The sequence below is a fragment of the Sciurus carolinensis genome, chromosome 1, assembly GCF_902686445.1.
Source record: "Sciurus carolinensis chromosome 1, mSciCar1.2, whole genome shotgun sequence".
Lineage (NCBI taxonomy): Eukaryota > Metazoa > Chordata > Mammalia > Rodentia > Sciuridae > Sciurus > Sciurus carolinensis.
Genome location: NC_062213.1, coordinates 177,815,780 through 177,836,724, shown reverse-complemented (window position 1 = coordinate 177,836,724; position 20,945 = coordinate 177,815,780). Strand labels below are relative to the sequence as shown.

The following is a 20,945-nucleotide window of genomic DNA, read 5'->3' as shown; positions in this document are numbered from 1 at the left end:
CCTTGATAGGGCCATTTGTCTATTCCAGCAAAAATACCACATTGACTTAATTATAATAGCTTTATAATAAGTCCAAATATCTGAAGACATAAGTTCTCCCAGATGTCTTCTTATTCTTTATGACTGTCTTATGTAATCTTGGTCCTTTTTCTTTCCACACAGATTTTATAATCAGTTTTGTGATGTCCATTTTAAAAGACTGCTGGAATTTTGAATGACTTCCATAATTTCAAGTTAATTCTGGGAAAATTGACATCTTTACAACATTGAGTCATCCCCATCTATGAACATGGTATATCATTCCATCTACTTAAGTATTCCTTAATTTCTCTCAGTATGTCTTCCTGGTTTTAGTGTAGAGATCTTGCCCAACTTTATTGTATTTGTTTCTATGGATTTGTTGGAACTTTTTAAAAGGTTTTTTAAAATTTGTTCTAATTAGTTACACATGGCAGTAGAATGCATTTCAACATATCATACATGAATGGAATATAACTTCTCATTCTTCTGGTTGTACATGCTATAGAATTATACTGGTTGTGCAATCACATATGCACATAGGGTAATAATGTCCAATTCATTCTACTAACCCTCCATACCCACTCCCCTCTCTTCACTCCAGACTCTAATCCAAAGTATCTCTAGTCTTCCCTAGGCCCATCTCCCTTATTGTGAATTAGCATCTGCATATCAGAGAAAATATTTGGCCTTTGGTTCTTTGGGATTGACTTATTTCACTTAGCATGATATTCTCCAGCAAATCTGATAATTTCATTCTTCTTTAAGACTGGGTAATATTCCATTGTGTATATATACCACATTTTCTTTATCCATTCACCCACTGAACAACATCTAGGTTGGTTCCATTGTTTAGCTATTGTGAATTGAGCTGCTATAAACATTGATGTGGCTGTATCACTGTAGTATGCTAATTTTAAGTTCTGAGGAGTGGGATAACTGTGTCAAATAGTGGTTCCATTCCAAGTTTTCAGAGGAATCTCTATGCTGCTTTTCAGAGCAATTGCACCAATTTGCAGTCCCATTGTTGGAACTTTTTAAAGGCTTTTGTATATGATAATGGGTTTTAAATTTTCATTTTCTTTTTTTGTTGTTGCTGCTGTTGTTGTTGCTAACATATAAAAGTACTCTTGATTTTTCTTTTTTTCTTTTTTCCTTTTTGAGACAGTGTTTTGCTATGCTGCTCAGGATGGCCTCAAACCCATGAGCTCAAGTAATTCTTCTACTTTAGCTTTCCCAGTTGCTGGGACTACAAACATGCACCATCAAGCCCAGCAAAGTACAATTGATTTTTTATTTTTACATTGATTTTTTATGCAGCAACCTTGATGAATTTACTTATTAATTCCAATATTTTTTCTATACATTCTTTCAGATTTTCTGTAGACCCAATCATGCTGCCTCTTAAAGATGGTTTTCCAATCCATATGACTTTTAAGCCTTTCTCTGGGCTTGCTACAATGGCTAGGTCTTCTAATGCAAAGTTAAATAGAAATGGTGCTAGCAGGCACCTGAGGGAAGACTTTCAGTACTCCACCATTAAGTATTGTGCTGACTTTAAGATACTTTTAGGGACCTATTATCAGATTAAGGACTAAGGCTTTTTTAAAATCATAAATCAATATTGAATTTTATCAAATCCTCTCTTTTTGTACCCACTGAGATGATAATATATTTTTCTTCTTTATTCTTTTACTACAGGGAATTATCTTGATTGCTTTCAAATGTTAAACTACTCTAGTGGAGGAGGGATACTGGGGATCAAACCCAGGGCCTCATGCATGCTAAGCAAACAATGTACCACTAAAGCTACATCCATGGCCATTTTTATTTTGGGTCACTGTCTTGCTAAGTTGCCCAGACTGGCCTTGTACTTGTTCTTTTACCTCAGCCTCCCAAGTAGAAGGGATTAGAGGCATATGCCACCACAACCAACTAAACTACTCTTGAATTCCTGAAACCTATCCCACTGGCTATGATACATTAGCCTTTTTATGTATTGCTGAAATCATTCTGCTTATATTTTGCTTTGGATTTCTGTATATATGTCTATGAGAGTTTGGTCTTTAATTTTCGTTTGTTGTAATATCCAAGTTTTGGTATGATGGTTTTTCTTTGGAATAAGCTTGGAAGTGCTAACTTCTTTTTCTACTTTCTAGAACAGCATGTAAGATTGATGTTATTACTTCATTTAAATGTTTGGAAGACTTTACTAGAGAGATCATCTACATATAAATTTTGTTTGCTATTTGGTAAATTAATTTGGTAAAGTAAATTCTTTAGTATTGTGCTATTCACATTTTCTATTTCTTCCTGTGTTTTGGCATGTCAGGTTATTCAAGGAATTTATTTATCTCATCTGAACTGTCAAATATGTTGGCATAAAATTGTTCATATCTTCTAACTAAGGATGCATCTTAAATGTCTAACCAGTTTCCTCAAAATTACTGAGTAATAAATCTCATATGAAATTATATAATACATTATCTGTATATAAATTTCATTTAATCAGTCATTCAAAACTATATATTGGCTCAAACAATGATCTAGCTATTCATTCATATTTATTCTTAAAGAATCTGTCTTTCAGTCTCTTTCCTCTGGTCAGACTGTCCTGGTCCCCAAAGCTTCTTCAATTTTTCTTGCCTACAAAGCAAGCTTTGTCCTTGTCCCTCCCCTGGAATGCTTTCTTCCTTTCTCTGTGAATTTATCCTCTTTTGATCTACAGATCAAATCTTTCTTCCCCTGTGATATCTTTCCCAATTACTACATTAGGAAGTGTTATTTCTCTCTTCCTATATACTGGTACATGTAAATGGCATTTTAAAAATGGTCCAGATTTGTCAAGAATTTTTTCCCTATTTTCCACAACCCCCTAAGAAGACTGGAAAGTCTTTTGTGAAGAGGCCTCTGTTTCATATTTCTATGTATTCTTCTCAGAACCCACCCGATCATAAAACCATAGTTTCTACACTGAATAAATATTTTTTAACAACTGCCTGATTAAAGCTACCATCCCTCTTTCTATCTTCTTTTTTCTCTAAGGAATGAACAGCAACAGAAGAAAAAGCAAGAAAGAAATAATGTTTGTGGTTTGTGATGTGGATTCTTCCCTGTAGACCAGTAGCCATCACTTGGGAATGGTTAGAAGCACTTAGCATATAGTACCCTGAATGATGGAGCTTTGGTTTTAGGCACTGTGGAAGATGTCACAGACATCCTCTCTGTCCTCATAAGGTTCACAAATTTCTTCTCCAGTGCTATAACTTATTATTCCATTCTTTCCATAGTGGATTTGGATTGAAATAGATCCAAATACATTAATTTTAATGTAATCATTTTTATCAATTCTTTCTTTGTGAAAGCTAATGTTTTGCATATTATTCAAGAATCCTTCCCTATGCTAAGATCATGAGATATAGCTTATTATTCAAAACTTTTCTAGTGTTTCTTTTCATAATTAAGTTTTTCAATCCCTTTGAAATTGATTTTTATGTCTTATATGAAGTTATATCAAATTATATTATTTCATATGCATCCCCATCAGTCCCCGTATCATTTACTGAAAAGTTCACTCTTTATCTTAGTGCCCCCTTTTGCAACACACCAACAGTCCAGAAATGCAAAGTAGTTTCCAGGTTTTCTATTTGTTCTATGGACTATGTGTTTATCCTTGAATCAATACTATGTTTTCATTATTACTACAGCAAGACCTATACAACAAGACCTCTGACCTAATTCTTCTTTAAAATATCTTACCTGTTCTCATTTAACATAGCTATTATCAAGGCTAGTTCTATTTCTCTTGGTAGTTTGTTTTTGGTTTTTGTGCTTTGCTTCCTAAGTATTTCAAGTCTTTTCAAAACAAGGCTTTCAGGACCCCAGATTCAAGTACTCTCCTGGACTTGGTCCATTGCTGCAAGAATCTTAGGGAGCCTTATATACATGCTTGGGTTATTTATTCATCAACATTAAATCCCAGGATAGAAGATGTGAGAAACAGGACTCCTTCCTCCATGGCATGTGTTGATTCAGAGACCAAGGTGGTCAATGTGGAAAACAATGGAATTTTCCTGGGATCTGGGCTGTAATGAGAGGTATCAGCCATGATCATAACCTACCATCTCTTCCCCAGTCCTTTCCTTTCAGTTTCTGAAGATAAGGCAGAAAATAATCTTCTCCAAAGATACTTGATAACAATTCCATAAGACAAAAACACATGCTTCCAATGCACTGCTTTCAGATATTCTGAGTTTAGTTCAGTTGATGGATGAGCTGATTGATACTTTCACCCCATAGCCCATCTTCTTGAGGAAACCCACTCTATTCTTGGTAGTCTAATGGGCCAGAGAGAAGTGGAAAAAGTGCAAGAACCAAGCAATCTCCTGGAAATACTTCCCTGGGAGGGCAATTCCATGAATGAAGTCTTGCAGGCAATTGACGCCAAACCTCCCCAGGTGTTCCTCAGTCAAACCTCCCAAGTGTTCCTCAATCACTGTGTCATCTGTCGGGGGAATGGTCTTATTCTTGGCCTTCATTTGTCCACATTTCAAGATGGGTTCCAGGACAAACTTCAGATTTGGAAATCTTCAGGTCACATAAGGTTCTACTATCTGTAGCAGTTTTAGGTTTGGGGGTGACTTTGACAAAGATACCACTAAACATTTTTTAAGACAAAGTCTTTCTATGGTCCTCTGCACCAGTAAACTCACCCCATCAATCCTTTGGATGTGAACATCAAAGGCCAGGGAATGTTTATCAGGCACTTCCAAAGCATGAGGTTTCACTCCAAGTCATCTGAGGCACACTTTGTCATGTTGCTGCCACCAGGAATTATGTAGATGATTCCATGTCACTTAAACCTGAACTCTTTGCCTTTCCTCTGCTTCTCTACCCAAAGCACCTGCTTTGCCTGGGTAGCTCTGAGGGCCTGAAACACCTTCCTCTTTTTCAGGACATTTTCTGGAACCACAGAGATCTTCCTTGCTCTTCCTCCTTGGTCTTCCCAATGCTGTGATTATGGCTCATGCTGTAGTTCTTCTGTTGTTGTGGTTTATATAGTCTGCTGTTCTTCGGTGCATAAAAATTTCAAACTAATATTTTCTTGGGGAAAAGAACTCTCGTATTCATAATAATGCTTTAATCGTAATGCCTACTTTAATCTGATATTTTGTTTCTTATTTAACAGTATACATTTTCCACCCTTTCATATTCATTCTCTCTGTAACTATATGTTATAGATGGATCTTCAAGAAGGTAGGCTGTTACATACTCTGCTTCCATTCTTCTTGTGGTTATTCTGGAAATTATGACATACATTGTTAACCTAGCTTGAGGAGAGTCATCTTTACTCTCCTACCAGGTAACATAAGAACCTGAGAATGCTTTTGATTCCTTTTACCTCCTTTCTTAACTCACATGTCATTTTTGTCTTAATTTCAATTCCATCTATTTTCGCCTATAAGATAATAAAATTGTGTTTTCTACTTCATTGCTCATCTACATTAACCTGCGTATTTGCTGCTTTTTAACATTCCTCATTTCTTGTTGTCTCTCTGCTTTTCCACCTGGAATCACTTTCCTTTTGCCTATAGGATATCAATTCAGATGGACTTTAGTGAGGCAAACACACAAAGTGGTGGGACACTCTATGTTCTTATTTATAGGAAATGTTTTTATTTTTCCATTATTTTTGAAAGATATTTTCTCTGTGCATAGACTTCCAAGTTGTCAGTTGTTTCAGTTATAGATCTTACTATGCTGTCTTCTGGCTTCTGTGGTTAGGGTTAAGTATATAAAACACTCTTTCCAAGGTAATTTGCCTTTATTTATTTGTTCTGGTTGCTTTCAGGATTTTCTCTTTGCATTTAGAGTTCCAAATTCAGGACTTAATCAATTTTATCAATTCTGGGAAGATCTCAATCATTATTTCCTTGAATAGCTGCTTCTGCCCCATTCTTTTTTTCCTTTATAAATTCCAACTAAGTACATATTAGTTGGAGTTTGCGATGTGGATTCTTCCCTGTAGATTCTACTTTCATGTCTTTTAACCTCTCTCCATGTTTTCTTTTTGACTCCTTGTTCAGAATTCTGGATAGTTTCTTCTGCCTTATCATCCATTAATCCCTTTTTGATCTTACCTAATAAGCAGTCTAACGGTAAGCCATTACATTTTTAAATTTTAGTTTTGTACTTTTTATTTTGTAAGAAGTTCTGTTTGGTCTTTTTCAAATTTGCCAAGCCACTTTTAAATGCTACCCATTCACTGAAGATATGTACAAGTTTGCCTTTAATTCTATGAACATAATAAGCACAGTTTTTGTCTCTATACTTATAACACCTAAAGAATTTGAGTCTTTTATTATTTGTCCTGTTAATCACTGCTACTCTTTCATCATATTTTATTTTCTTCTGTACCTTATTCTTTTAGATTAGACCATTCATTGATCCTAGAAAATTAGGAAGAAAGTACTTCCTGCAGAGAAGACTCACCCTTGATTCTTCCAGGTATCTAGGGTTGATGTAGGGTATAAAACCAGCCTGCAACTCCCTACACCAAGTTCATGGCTTAAGGTTATAAAACCATCCTCAAAATCTGTGAAAAGGCTGGTCCGTGACATGAGTTACCTTTCCTTTTTCTTTTGGTTCTGCTCAAAACCAAGGCAACCTTCTCTGGGGACATGGTCTTACTTCTGGTTTACCTTTGTCCTGAGAAGTTGCAGATTTATATGGAGATGGTCTCCTGTGAAACTCTCACCTTGCGCAAGCCATGTACTTTAGCTCCTAACCTCCTTGTCCTTCAGGGCTGCCAAAACCACAGTCTATATTAAGATCAACAAATGTTCTCAGGGCAAAAGTAACTTAGATGTTTTAGTATTTTATCCAGCTCTCTAGGCTCCCACTTGATCATAGAGTTTGGCCAGGTAGTTCCGTTTTATTGTTTCGGCTTTTGATGCTTTTAAGGAAATCTAAAATGTTTCCAATCTTAAAAACATATTCAACATTTTAACATTTCCAGGGGGAACTTTATTCAAATAACCTAGCCTACCACTTTCAGAAACAGAAGTCTACCAATTCTTTTCTTCATTATCTTTGATTAGACTAAGTTTTCCGGGACACCTACAGAATTTGCATGAGGTTCCTCTTGGCAGAAGAGGGGACATGCCAAGGATACTTTCAGATGACATAGTCTCACATCCCAAAGACTCTCTTCCCTGATACCAGAGGTAAAGTGCTTCCTACAAATAGGGAGTTCACCTACGTGATGATGAGAATTCCCTTCTTTTGCTCTCTGAACCAAACTATATACCCAGCTACACCTCCAGTTCCTACAATGGTTACAGCGAGAGATGTCACTTTTTCACATCAGGGTATACTTTCCATCTTAAAATATTACTTTTCTGGTGCTTTCTAAGAACTGTTGCTGCTGGGCTGTGTGTATTTTTATACTGCTTCTCTTCGCTTCCTACCACATGGCTTGCACCTGAGCTCATCTACTTGGAAGAGTCTTTGCACATTATTTTGAAATCTATAGATTAAATTTATATCCTGCTTTTTCTATAAATAGAGTTTTCAAATTTTTTAGTTTCTTTTTCATTTTCCTTGTTGCTTTTGAAAGTCTTCCAGGAAGAGAAGCGGAAGCACAACCCGTCGCAGTAATGCTTGCACTCAGAGGTTCCTCTTGACTCCTCTTCTCTCACACCTAATACCCAGTACATCCTTTGTCAAGTCCGCCTTAAGATATAATCAGACCTCATCCACTGCTTGCCACCTCCACCTCGATACAGCTCGAGACCTTGCAGTGCCCTCTCCTCCTCTCTATTATTTGCTGCATTCCAGCCACCACGTCCTCCTTGTTCTTCACACGTGTCAGGCATACTCCTACCTCAGGGCCTTTGCAGTTGCTGAATCCTCTGCAGGGAATGTTCCATCCCCGGGTTTCCTTGTGGCTCACTCCTTATCATTTCATTCACAGCTCTGCTCAAATAGCACTTTACCAGGGGGCCTTCCTTGACCAACCTCTCTAACATATCACTGCATAATATACCCACTCTCTGTCTCTGTACTCAGTTTTATTTTTCTTCTTGGTACTTATTAGCACTTTGCATATTTTATATTTTTTTGCACTTTTGTTTGGAGTTGTCTGTTTTCCTTCACCAAAACACAAGCCCTAGAAGAACAGAATTTCTGACTGTTTTGGTTCACTGATAGACCACAAGCCTCCAGGATAGTGTGGAGCATTATGGTAAGTGCTCAACAGATGCCTCTGAGCCAAAGCTAAAGACAGAGGACCTCCACTGCAGGAAGGACCAGGTCGTTCCTTGCTTTCTATTGCCCTGTGACTCTCACCTCTGTGCCTCTGACTGTTTTGCTCACTAAACCACCATCCCAAGGTCACAATTTTCAGCCTGAGTCTACAAGTCCTTCCTGCCTGAGACACCTTAGTTCACTGATTCAACATCCAAATCCCAAGTCTGGTTAGTCTGTGTGATCCAAAAACCCATCCAGAGTCTAACTGGTCATAGCTAAGGGTTTTAGGGAGGGGAATGTGGGCGTGTCTGTGCACACACCTAGTAGAGTCACACTCTCTGGGCTGTCTACAAAGTGGGGGAAATGCTGGGAGGTTTTAATTCAAACACAGAACAAGCTTTCTCTAATATGTCTTCAACACTGGCAGAGAGAATTTACATAACTTCTATTAGATGCCTCTAACTCAAATGCCTTCAGAGTACTGAAGGTAATATAAATGAGTAAGGAAGGCAAGGTGGAAACAACAGCAAACGGGAATTCTATGCTACATCCAAAGAGAGCAGCCACTCAGCTAGTGCCAAGGAGGAATGGGGACCCAAGGTTGCCAGATCTTCTGATGGTTCAAGAAAGACCAGAAATCTGTACTTTAGTATAAAATCTCCAACTTTTTAAAAATTTCAACTAACTCAATTTTTAAAATCCTATGCAGACCAAATAAAATACATCTGCTGACCAAATTTGGCTCAGGGCTATCAGTGTGCAACTTCTATTTTATACATTCAGCTCAAAAATAGGACACAGGTAATTTATCACACTCAAAAGCAAAGTTTCCCAGGGGGTTCAGTGAGAAGATTTCATTAGCTGGAGTAACCAGAACTCTCAGTCCCCTTTCAAAATCTCCATCTTCTCTACCAATTCTGGTACAAACTCCCACCAACTTTAACTATGAGAAAACATCTGGGCTTTGGAATCAAAAGATCTGGTTAAAACAAAGTGCTATGTCCTAGCTAGCATTCTTTAACCTCTCTAAATCTTAGTTTCCTTACCTGCAAAATGGGAATACTAATTCCTACCTGGAAGAGTTCTAAAGAATAAATGTAAGTAATGAGCCTGGCACATAATAGAGGCACAGATAGATAATAACTATTATTAACAGTCTAGGATTTGCCTTCCCCAGAGAAAATCATGGTACCTGAGAATCCAACAATTGTGATCCACTATATTCATAATAAGCTAATGCCACCCACACATCTTTGTGGAATAAGAAGAGAGTAAAAATGCTTTAATAAATAGAATATGGATGGGAGATACAGCTCTGCAGGGGCCCTGGTCTTCACACCAATGTACCTGCTTGTGAACTTAGTCCAGAATGTCTAAGTTTTTGTAGAAACCAGTATTAATTAAAATTCATAGACATCAATTATCTGATTATTCAAGAACTCTCACAACTCTTGAAGCCATATTTCTGTATGCACATTACAACACAGCAATGAGTCAAGTGAAGGCATGCCAGTTCCCCAAAGGCCTGAAGGAAAGAATCCTGTAGCTCGGGGAGACACAAGGGGGAAAGAGAGCCCGTTCTGCAAAGTGTGCATAGCAATGCTTTCTCCACACCGGGTGGACTTGTGGCAGCTGAATGGGAGTCCTCCCTCCACTGGCAGATAGATGCAGGGAAGACGCGAGCCCTGCAAAGCATGTTTCACTACCACTGGGAAGCCTGCCCTTCCCATCCCACCCGCCCTGTGCTTCTCCAGGAGGAGCAACTCCATCAAGAGCCACCAAGTGTGAGAAAGAATGCATAGGACAGTAGGCCCTGCTCCACATAGTGCATACCTAGAGAGTCACAAGCCAGGAAGGGGCTAACCCAAAGGAAGCATAGGAACTGTGCTCTCTCTAGGAACTGAGAGAAACCTCTACAGCTGAATCCAGAAATGTGTTTCAGCCAGCAGAGAACACTCAGTAGGCTTCTCTACCCAGGAGGTTTAAAAAGAAAGGAATTAATCTCCGATCAGCTGTACTTTCCACCCAAGAAGGGTTGAACCTCCTACCCCCATGCCAGATTTGTCTAATCTATTCCTGTTTCTCAGACCCTCATAGCTCCTATAATCACGTGTATCCATTATCAGTTTTCCTCTGGGGAGACCCAAGCACCAGAAAACCACTTACCTCCTAGTAAGCAGGCGATCCGTAATCATTTATGCTATTTCTAGGTTTAAGGTAAGGGAGCTTCAGAACTAGAGGTATAGCTCAGGGAGAAAGAGCTTCCCTAGCATGCCCAAGGTCCTCAGTTTGAGCTCCCACACTGAAGAAAAAAAAAAAAAAAAAAAGAGGAAAAGGGAGGGTCAAAGATGGGATCGAGCAGCTGACAATTGCCGAAGATGTGTACTGGATAAACCGGGATTCCAAGTATTTTTTTCTGAATTTCTGTGTATGTTTAAAAATTTCCATAATGAAAAAGTTATTGAAGGGAAGTAGGAGGACGACATAGGCACAACTTGAAAACAAAACTGCGTTGTTAACTCTCTACACTGAGCCTGGACACAGAACAATCTGGAAAGTGCACTGGGCTCCGAGATCCACAGCCTTGAAGGTCATGTGCTCCTGGAGCAGAGATTATATCTCCTAAGCACCACACTCAACGTCCTCAACAAAACAACCTTTGAAAAGTTCCCTAGAACTTTTCAAAATTATTTTGGCAGGTCCCAGCTTCCCTTCTTGGCCTGTATACCCTCTGCCTCCACAAATCACCCCTCCAGCCTCTTCCCATCACAAGAGCCTCTACTCCCTGTTCCAAACTACTGTGTTGAGCAATTCAGTCACCAAAACAGTTCCTGGGTGGCGGCCGAATGCCTGGGTTTCAACCACTTGTTTAGTTGAGTCTCCCCCTGGATGTCAGATATGAGGGTATTTGCTTTTACTTTTAATGGGTCAAGGAATACTTTGTACTTTTTTTTTTTTTGCCTTCTTCTTTTCTTCAACCTCAAGTTGTTCTTCATCTATTTTTTTAGCCTCAAGTGGAGTTTCACGACTTTAATACTATTATCAGTCCAGATAATTCTTTGTGGAGGCACTGTCCTGTGTATTATAGGATGGTCAGCAACATCTCTGGTCTCTACCCACTAAATGCCAGTAGCCCATATGCCACCCCCAGTTGTAACAACCAAAAATGTCCCCAGATTTTGCTAAATGTTCCCTATTGGTGGATTGAGTCCCCTGGTTGAGAATCACCAGCCTTAAAGATATTGAAAAAAATGACCAAAATTGTCCTGGCTAATAATAATTATTATTATATTAATAATAATAATACACAGTTTATTTCCACATATGCTATTTGACAATGTATTTCAACTTAAAAATTGTAAATGAATATTTAAGAAATGTTGTATCTTAAGCCAGAAATACATAAAGTAACAAGAAAAAGATGAACTTAGCATTTGTAAATATGTTTTCTTTGCCCTGGTGGTTTCCTGTGTAAGTTTTATTTGCTTCTCCCAAATGATCCTCTTTTCCAGTCACTGTGGTCATCAAAGCATCTCGCCCCCAGCCCTCTTGGAACACCACACAATCTAAGTTTAAATTGGAAAGAAAAGCTTCCAATGGCTTTCTCAGCACTTCCCATGACGTGGGCTGGCTCTCCAGCACATATTTAACAGGGGTCACTGGAGAACAGAATCCCCCAAAAGAGCATTTCTCAACAAAATCAGGGGTAAAAAAAATGTATCGCCAATGTGTTCTAGTGATCCAGCTCTGAAACAGTCGCACCAAACTTCTCTGCATAACCCAGCGAAAGTAACATCCATTTGCATCTGAAACTCCATTCCTAAAGCTCCTACTTCCAATTCTGCCTTCAAGACGTGGGGGTCCAATGGATGCTCCAATGCAGACTCCACCTCTGCCCTCTCTGTCACCTCCTGCACCTCTGAGACCAGAGAAATACCCAACTCCCAACTTGACCCAGAAGTTTAATAGGAGGTTAAAGCAGCCAGTGTCAGAGGCTGCAACACCCATGGGGAAATGCTGTTATTTTTCTTCATTAGGGAGAGGGAGTTTCCCACTCTATTTAAATGGACACTCCCTTCTTGAGAAGAAAGAAAATCTGTTTACTGGTCTGCAGAGGCCTTGCATTAGCCGCAGTCTATTACACAGCTTTGGGAAATACGCAGACAAAACTGCCTCTCCTCCCGACCCCACTGACTTCCCAGTTCCATCAGTGGCTCCCCCAAGCCTCCACCCTCTCATACTCCAGGGAGATGTCTATCTCTGATGCTGTGGTTGAACAGTCACCGGATGTAGGGGGAAATGTCATTGGGGGTCTATTTCTTCCTATTCTTCTGTAGTTTCCCATTTCCTACCACTGGATACAGTGCTATCTTCATGGATACATGTATTTGTGAAGCAGACCAAATGTTTGCCCCTGGAGGTGTCCAAGCAGGAGTAGGAAGAGCAAAGGTGTCCACTCAAGGGGGCATTTATCTGCTGGACAGATGATAGAGGAAGAAAGAAGAGGGTTTTTTACTACATGATTTAAAGCTTCCTTCCATCCCTGACTTGCCATGATTCTGGGAACTCCTTGGTCTGCAATTCAGATCTGACCACAAGCCTCCTGCAAAGTGATACTCGATATTATGCTGTGCCTGACAGAGGAGGACATTTCATTCTTAGGTGCATCTACTGCTCTCTTCAACTCCCCAGAATTATAAGACTATTATTTAACTCATCTAATTCAATGACTATTATTCCATCCATGAGGAAATGGGAGGTAAGGAGATAAGGCATCTTATTCAAATTCATAGATGAGCTGGTGGCAAAGTTAAATCTAAAATAAGAACTCATAACTTGATGCTTGTGATGACAATGTAAAGCACTCTTCTCCCTGTGATGCAGAATGCAACACTGTACAAACAACAGGTAGAAATAAACACCTACTGAAAGAAGGCAGAACTGCACACTGGTTAAGGATTTGGACTCTGAAATCTGGTTACACAGGCTAGGCTCTGGCTGTCATTTGCTTAATTATATGACCTGAGTTAAGCAAGGGGGCTTCAATCTAATTGTCTTAAACATGGGTAATGACAGTAGCTTCCTTATAGGATGGTTGTGAGAATTAGATAACTTAATAACTGTAAAGCACTCAAAACAGTGCCTGTAATCCCAGAGGTTCAGGAGGCTGAGGCAGGAGAATCACAAATTTGAGGCCAGCCTCAGCAACTTAGAAAGGCCCTCACCAACTTGCAAGACCGTCTTAAAATTAAAAAATAAAAAGGGAGACTGGGGATGTGACTCAGTGGTTAAGCACCCCTGGGTTCAACCCTTGGTACCAAAACACAAAAACAGTGTGTAAAAGATATGCTAATAAAATATGACATCATTATCATCCTAATAGCTCTACAATAACCCCCAAATATAACAAATACCTTGCTTTTAAAAATACGGACTGGCAAATCAAAATTGAATCTTGTTATCTTATAACCTCATCCAAAAAGAAATCAGTATGGAGCATAAATTCATATGATATTAATCCAAAAAATATTTAAGTGACATAGTGACTGTAACCATTACTACCAGGAGGAATGACCTTGTAAAACCTCACAGATCAAAACCATTTTAACACCTACTGCACCAAAGAATTTTTTTAAAATTACTTAGCCTCTAGCAGTAATTATCTAAGTAAAGTGGGCTGCAAATCTGTTAGAGAATTGTTTTTGCTGTGATAATATTTCTAGTAAATTGCTGCTTCTATATTAAAAGTACTGGTGTTGCAGAACTGGCATACTAATAGAAAGATTATTATAGAAACACTATTAAAATGAATTAGATATTATTAAAGATTCAACACTACAACAGCGCCTGATTACAAAGGATTTCAAGCCTATTGCTTAATGGGCAGATGAAAGTGCTAATTAAGCCCACTCTTAAAGGATGTCCCTAGGCAGATCTGTAAACCACAGGTAACAAGAGGTCTTCAAACTAAATGAGGAACCAGTAATACCTACCCAGTTGGATAAGGTCCTACTGGGAAGATGGGAGGGAACAGGAACACCTAAGGTTTTCTGCACTGGATGGGGTAATCTAGTAAAGTAGACAAGTATTCAAACTTAATTTGAACCTCGGTTTTTCCCTTAACTGCTTCATCAGCAACACTTGGAATTCCTCCTTTGCTTGAGTGAAGAAAACCAAAGAACACTCCATAGATTGGAAACCTTCAATAAACAACACAATCAGGGAGAGGCAGAAAAGGCTTTGCCATTACTACCCAAATCTTCTCAAGCAACCAGACCACACTCTCTTCGCAGGCACCTTGGCCAAAGCATCTCTCGCTGCAAACACAGCCTAAAGCTCTCAGTGGTTCTTAAAAAGAGTTGCTAGACTACAGGCATCAGCCGTGCGTTTCAGGATCTATTTTGCTTTCCCACCTTGTTAATTAACTAATCAGGGATGGCAAAGCACCTCACAGATATTAAGTGTCAGAAAAATGCTAAGTAAATTCGCGTACCTGGTCTAAATGTCAATATTAAATTAAGAAGGGGGAAGGAAAGAGACTGAGCTGTCCCCAGATTGCTGCAATCCGGGGCTCGCTAACGTAGAAGCGGAAAGACCCGCGAGCCCTGCAGCAGCCTCCGGCCCCAGAACAGGGTTCTCGGCAGGACTTCTGGAAGAGAAACCTGGACCAGGGCCACCTCAGGGCAAAGGCAACGCCGCTCACGAGGCGCATCCTCGCTGCTCAGCCATCTCCCCGCATCTCTAGAACGTCAACAAACCCGGACCACAAAGTGAAACTTTCCTGGCCCCCAAGGTCGCGCCTGGTCTCTGTCCCTTGCTTGGGAGCACACAGGTGTGGGGCTGGGATGGAGACCCCCGCCCCCAGTCTTGGAGACTGTGGAATCGGCCCGAAAGGGGGTTTCAGGACAGCTCCCTACGCCTGGAACGGGAAGGCGCCGGGGGACCAGAGCAGCAAGGCGCGGCACCCTAGATTGGGGGGGGGATGGGGAGGACTGTTGTCCCGCCCCCCGGGACCGCCCCCGGCGGCAAGGGGAGCCGCGGCGCTGACACAGCCCGGAGGGGGCGCCCGCGCGGCGAACCGATTTCGAGAAGGGGGACACGATGGCTCGGCAGCCACAGTCGGCCTTACCTGCGCGCCGGGCCGAGACACGGGAGGTGGCTCGGGATGCCTGATGGCGAGCAGCTGGCAGCAGCCCTGGCAGCCACCAGGGCCACAGCGTGCAAGGAGCCGCGGTGGCGGCGGCGGCGGGCGCGGACTGACAGCCCCAGGCCCCGCCTCCAAGCCTCGGGCCCCGCCCCCTCCGTGGCCTCGCGGCTGGCCCCGCCTCCTCCGCCCACCGCCGGGGTCAAGCTCGGTCCACCAGCGCGGAGGGCGGGGGCGCTCAATTTCGATTGGCCCGGGAGATGTTCGCCCCGCCCCCATCCCGCCCCCTCCTTGGCGGGAAGCGGCGCGTGCGCAGCCGCCTGGAGGGGGAGCGGTTACGCTGAGTGCGGTCGTACCCGAGCATCTTTCCTTGTCCGGGAGGACAGGGAGCCCTGGCTAACCTGAGGAGCAAGGAGTTGGACTCAGACTTAGTGATAAATGGTCCTCATTCACCTGTGAATAAATCTGCGGGAGGAAACCAACCCTGAATGGGCCACGGGCTCCAACCGGAGGAAACCCCAGAAGTATGAACCACATCAGAAAACAAGCCAGCCGGCCGCGACCCCGCTCTGACCGGTCTAGGGTGCCTTATTCACGCGCTAAATCCGCTCTCTGGCCAGCAAGCGTGAAGGGTGCGTGGGGTGCCTAGGAGAAGTCGAGGTTAGCGTTAATCAGAGTGAGTGACACGGAAGGAAGTAACTCTTCTCTTCCAGCACCTTTTCTGCTCCCCTTTCTACCTCTCCCATCTCTCCCTCTGCACTGGCTCCCTAGCTCAACCTGTAAACAAGATCAAGTCACTCGCAGCATAAGTCAGACCCAGCAATTCCATTCCTAGTTAAATATTCAAGAGATTAGGTCCACCCCCACACACATACACACAAATCTGTACACAAATGTTCACAGCAACATATTCACAAGGGCAAAAGTAGCAGCAACTGAAATATCTGTTGATTGATGAATGGATACGCCAATCATGGTTTTTACATGTGACGGAATAGTATTTGGTCATGAAAAGAATGAAGTTCTAATACATGCTACAACTTGGATGAACCTTGAAAACATGCGAAATGATAGAAGGCAGTCCCAAGACTACACACAGTGTGCTATTCCACTTCCATGAAATGTCCAGAATAAGCAAATCCACAGATGCAGAAAGTAGATTAGTGGTTGTCCTGGAGAGGCTAGGAGGAGGGGAGAATTAGGATTGACTGCTTTATAGGTACAGAATACTGGTCATGATTGTACAACTTTGTGAATATACTAAGTACCACTGAAATATACACTTAAAAAGAGCAGATTTTATGACATCTGAATATCTTCATTTAAACATAAAATCAAACAACCAAAAGAAACAGCTCCCTCCATGCTGTGCCCCCTTCAGTTAACCAGCCATTCTCATCAACGATTCTCACAAGGGTGCCCACTCACTTTTACCCCCTTCTTCCTTGCCTTCTGTTTACACAATAGCTCCCTAGAATGTGGTTTCTGCTGGCACCAGGACTCAAATCCACTCACTCCTTGAAACTATCCTTTAGCTCTGGCCCTGCACATTCCTCATTCTCCTTCCTTCCATTCTTTCTGTCTTTTTGACTTTCTTTCTTGGTTTCTTCCAGAATTCTTCCTCAGTTATAGGTCTCATACACATGAGTTCAGCTACTGTGCTTCAACTTCTAACATCCACCTGACTGACATCCAACAGCGATCTCAAACTTGGTGTGTTATAAGCAGCTTGCCATCTCCCTCCACTCCTCTCTCTCCTCCCCTGTAGTGATAGCTGCCACTTGCTGGGACCTGGGAATCATCCTTGATTCTGCCTTCTGCCCTCTAGAGTCAGTCACCAGTTTTCAGCTCAGAAGTTTTCTTAAATCCTTCAGTTTTCTATTCTTACTACCACAGCTCTCAACCATCATCCCTCTCTTTTCCTCTTCAACTTTTGCTTGCAAACAGCTGTTGAATTGGGCACCCATTGCTTTAGCTAACATACCCAGAATTCCTTTCTTTTGGTAATAACATCTGGATTTTGCTTTGGGAATCCACCCTTTCCTATGAGATATAGGCTTGGGGAGACTGTGAACTTTAAGACAGGTGTGGTGGAGCACACCTGTGTTCTCAGTTACTCGGGAGGCTGAGATGGGAGGATCACTTGAATCCAAGTGATTGAGATCAGCCTGGGCAACATGGAAGACCTTGTCTCAAAAAAATAAAGAGAAGGAAAAGAACATTCAAACCAAGCTGCTGACTTCACCCAACCCAGGCTGGGAGTTTCCCTATAGATTCTCATACAAAATATGTCTCAGACACAAACCATGTCTTTGTGTTACTTAAACTCTTCAGTGGCATCCTACCAGCTATAGGACAGACTCCCAGCTCATAACCCAAGTCCAGATCCCCATGGCCAGCTCGCGCCTGCCTCCCAGCACCTCCTCTCCCTACTTTCCGCCTTGTCCTTATGTCACTGCTCTCTGCATTATTCTGGTTTTGTGTAAACTTGCTTCTAGGTTTCATGCCTCACTGCTCATGAGTCCCCTCTGCAGGACCCCTCTGCCTCCCACTCAGCTAATCTCAGAAAGCCTTCCCCAACTCCTCCCAACATCTTTTGCCTTCCTGTTCTCAAAGCATTCTTCAGTGATGGTATTTTTTTTCAGGATTAAAAAAATATCGAGATACTTTTTTATTTGTGAGCTGTTGCAAAACAACAAAGCAAGTACTTTTTTACACTTTTTATTTATTTTATAGTGCTGGGAATGGAACCTAGGGCTTCTCACATGCTAGAAAGGCAAGCACTTTACCACTGAGCTACCCCCCAACCCCCATATATACTTTTTATTGTTTGTTCTATTTAGTTATATGCATTTTGATTCATGTACACATTGGAGTACAACTTTTCATTTCTCTGGTTGTACACAATGTTGAATCACACCATTCAAGCAATCATACATATATACAGGGTAAGGGTGTTTGTCTCATTCCACCATCTTTCCTTCTCCCTGTCCTCTCCCCTTCCCCATTTCCCTCTACACAATCCAACATTCCTCCATTTTTCCCTTACCCCCTCCCTGCTCCCATTATGTATCAGCATCCACTTATCAGAGAAAACATTAAACCTTTGTTTTTTGGGGATTGACTTATTTCACCTTTGCATGATGTTCTCCAATTCCATCCATTTACCTGCAAATGCCATGGTTTTATTCTTCTTTGTAGCTGAGGACTATTTCATCATGTATATATACCACAGTTTCTTTATCCATTCATCTATTGAAGTGATGGCATTTTATTTAGCCACTTAATACTTGCCTCTTCCACCAACCTGAAACTCTTTGAGGGCTGTACTGTTATTTTCTGTATCTCCAGAGCTTAGCTCAGTGCCCAGCACATGGCAGAGACTCAGAACCCTCCTTTCTACTTGGAATGGAACCACCATTTGACAAAGTTATCACACTCCTCGTTATAGACTCAAAGGACTTAAAATCAGCATACTACAATGACAGAGCTACATCAATGTTTATAGCAGCTCAGTTCACAGTAGCCAAGATCTGGAACCAAGCTAGGTGCCTTTCAACAGATGAATGGATAAGCAAATGTGGTATATATACATAATGGAATATTACTCAGCCATAAAGAAGAATGAAATTATGGCATTTGCCAGTAAATGGATGGAACTGGAGACTATCATGCTAAGTGAAATAAGCCAGTCCCCAAAAAACCAAAGGTCTAATGTTCTTTCTGATATGCAGATGCTAACACACAATAAGGGTGATAGGTAGGGAAAAATAGAAGTTCATTGAATTAGACAAAGAGGAATGAAGGGAAGGAGGAGGAGGGATGGGAATGGGAAAGACAATAGAATGAATCTGACATAACTTTCCTATGTTCATATATTATTCATATATGGAGTTACACGACCAGTGTAACTCCACTAAGAATGGGATCCTAATTGAATAAGTTATAATCCATGTATGTATAATATGTCAAAATACATTTTACTGTCATGTATATCTATGAGCAACACAAAGAAAGAACCCTCCTTCTTCTCTTCCTTGGTTCTTCTGAGTGCTATGGCTTGGATCTGAATGCCCCACAAGGGCTCACGTGTTAAAGGCCTGGTCACCAGGCCTTTAGGAAGTGGGGCCTACTGGAAAGAACTTAGGTCACTGGAGATGTACCCTTAAAGAGGATAGGACAGTTGAACCATGACCCTTTTCTCCCCCCCACTCCCTGCCCCCTCACCACCCCCACTTCCTGACTGCCACAACAGACTGCACTGCCACAGGCTCCAATCATGATTGATGTGCTGCCTCATCACAGGCACAAAAGCACTGGAGATAACCAACCATGTACTGAAACCTCTGAATTGTAAGCCAACATAAATCTTTCCCCCTTTCAAGTTATCTCAGGTGTTTTGTCATAGCAACAGAAATCTGACAAACACACCTGAGTAAGAGGGAGGGATCTCAATGGAGCCATTAACAGTGAAAACCCAGGTTTAAGACATTTCCTAGAGGTTGCCCCCAAACTTTATTATAATTCTAAAAGGTGTTTCACCACACTGCCAAACTTTCAGTAAGACTGAGGGACACTTACTTGATAGTTCTTATCCTCCAAAATCTACCCAATTTCTTCTGAAAGTCTTCCTGCTTTAGTGAGATACAAAATTAAGGGATCATAGTATGTCTGCATAAAGTGACTAAATGACAAGGTGTGTTTTGTACATATTTTCATCATAGCTGGGGAGTAAACAGAACATAAGCAAATCCACAGTTCCATGTGGATGTCTGTTGAGAAACATGCCTTAATTTGAATTATGCAATCATCATATGCAAATACTGAGTGAAGGGAACCAAGTTCTAGTCCAAGCCTGGACATGTCCAGTTGCCTGACCTTAGAACACCTGCTGTCAGCCTTTCTAGTAGTCATCCTCCATTCTGTCACCATCAGAACCCCAAAACTTATTTGATAAATCATCTTTCCTCCATCCTAACCCATGTAGTCTTCTGTTATTCACAGACCCCCAAAACTCTAGGAATTGGACCTGATTGACTTAAAGCCACTTTTTAAAAAATTGTTCTTATTAGTTACATATGAGAGTAGAATGCATTTTGATATACTATACATACATGGGGTATAACTTTTCATTCTTCTGGTTGTACATGATGTAGAATTACATTGGTAATGTAATCATATATGCACGTAGGGTAGTAATGTCTGATTCATTCTACTATCTTTCCTATTCCCATTTCCTCCTCCCTTGCCTTCATTCCCCTTTGTCTAATCCAAAGTACTTTTGTTCTTCCTTATCCCTCCTCTTACTGTGAGTCAGCATAAGCCTATCAGAGAAGACATTTGGCCTTTGTCTTTTGGGGGGATTGGCTTATTTCACTTAGCATGATATTGTCCAGTTCCATCTATTTACCAGCAAATGCTATAATTTCATTCTTCTTTACAGTTGAGTAATATTCCATTGTGTATATATAGCCACCTTTTTATTCTATACACTGGTACATGAGTTAGTTCAAGGGCAGGCAAGAAACCAAGA

General features: G+C 41.2%; 1 protein-coding gene and 1 pseudogene across 2 annotated transcripts in view; both read right to left on the bottom strand.

The window, feature by feature from the left end:
• Hivep3 (HIVEP zinc finger 3) overlaps positions 1-15,511 on the bottom strand; it is a 460,068-nt gene extending 444,557 nt beyond the window's left edge. Inside the window, exon 1 of one of the 2 annotated variants that reach the window (XM_047541216.1) lies at positions 15,398-15,511. The gene's annotated coding sequence lies outside the window, so the exon portion shown is untranslated. Of the gene's footprint in view, positions 1-10,434; positions 10,541-15,397 lie in introns of those variants that run through there. The other variant, XM_047541224.1, reaches the window with a different exon arrangement.
• LOC124964276 (60S ribosomal protein L7-like 1) lies at positions 4,273-7,895 on the bottom strand (annotated as a pseudogene).
• Positions 15,512-20,945: the final 5,434 nt, after the last annotated feature.